Source organism: Mastomys coucha, unplaced genomic scaffold (assembly GCF_008632895.1).
Source record: "Mastomys coucha isolate ucsf_1 unplaced genomic scaffold, UCSF_Mcou_1 pScaffold1, whole genome shotgun sequence".
Taxonomy (NCBI): domain Eukaryota; kingdom Metazoa; phylum Chordata; class Mammalia; order Rodentia; family Muridae; genus Mastomys; species Mastomys coucha.
Genome location: NW_022196891.1, coordinates 29,444,464 through 29,444,993, shown reverse-complemented (window position 1 = coordinate 29,444,993; position 530 = coordinate 29,444,464). Strand labels below are relative to the sequence as shown.

At 44.7% G+C, this 530-nt stretch overlaps 1 long non-coding RNA gene across 1 annotated transcript in view; it reads right to left on the bottom strand.

Annotated features, from left to right (window-relative positions):
* Window positions 1-530, bottom strand: part of LOC116070166 — an 11,767-nt gene that overhangs the window by 1,635 nt on the left and 9,602 nt on the right. The window contains exon 2 of the long non-coding RNA XR_004110296.1: window positions 77-79. This is a non-coding gene — a long non-coding RNA (uncharacterized LOC116070166). The remainder of the gene's footprint in view (window positions 1-76; window positions 80-530) is intronic.

Here is a 530-nt window from a genome sequence, read left to right as displayed (position 1 = left end):
CGTTAATGCTTTCCACCCCAGCACAGTGGGTATTTCAGGCCTCTAAACTGCTCGGGGCTACACTATCATGGTACACATCCTCATCACCCATTTGCTGAAACCCAAGGAATGTACAGAAGCATTGAGAGTGAGCCCAAGTAGGAGCCACGAGCACTGGTTGGCAATGATGTCCCTCGAGGTTGTGTAATTGGACCACCCTGAAGCTGGATACTGAAGAGGATGCTGTGCGGAGCGGAGGTCTGTGTGGGGATTCTGGACCTTCTGGTTTTTCTGCCAGCCTAAAAATTGAAGAAGGAAAGAAAAAAAAAGAAAAAAAGAAAAATTAAGAGATATGGCTCAGTGGCCATGAGTAATTATTTTTCTTGCAGCGGACCAGGGTTTGGTTCCTAGAACTTGTATGGAGACTCACAACCACCTGTAACTCCAGTTCTAGGACCAATGTTCTCTTCTGTCTCTTTAGCACCAGGCATGCAAATGTCGCACAAACATACATGTAGGCAAAATGCTCATAGACATAAAAAAAAAAAAAA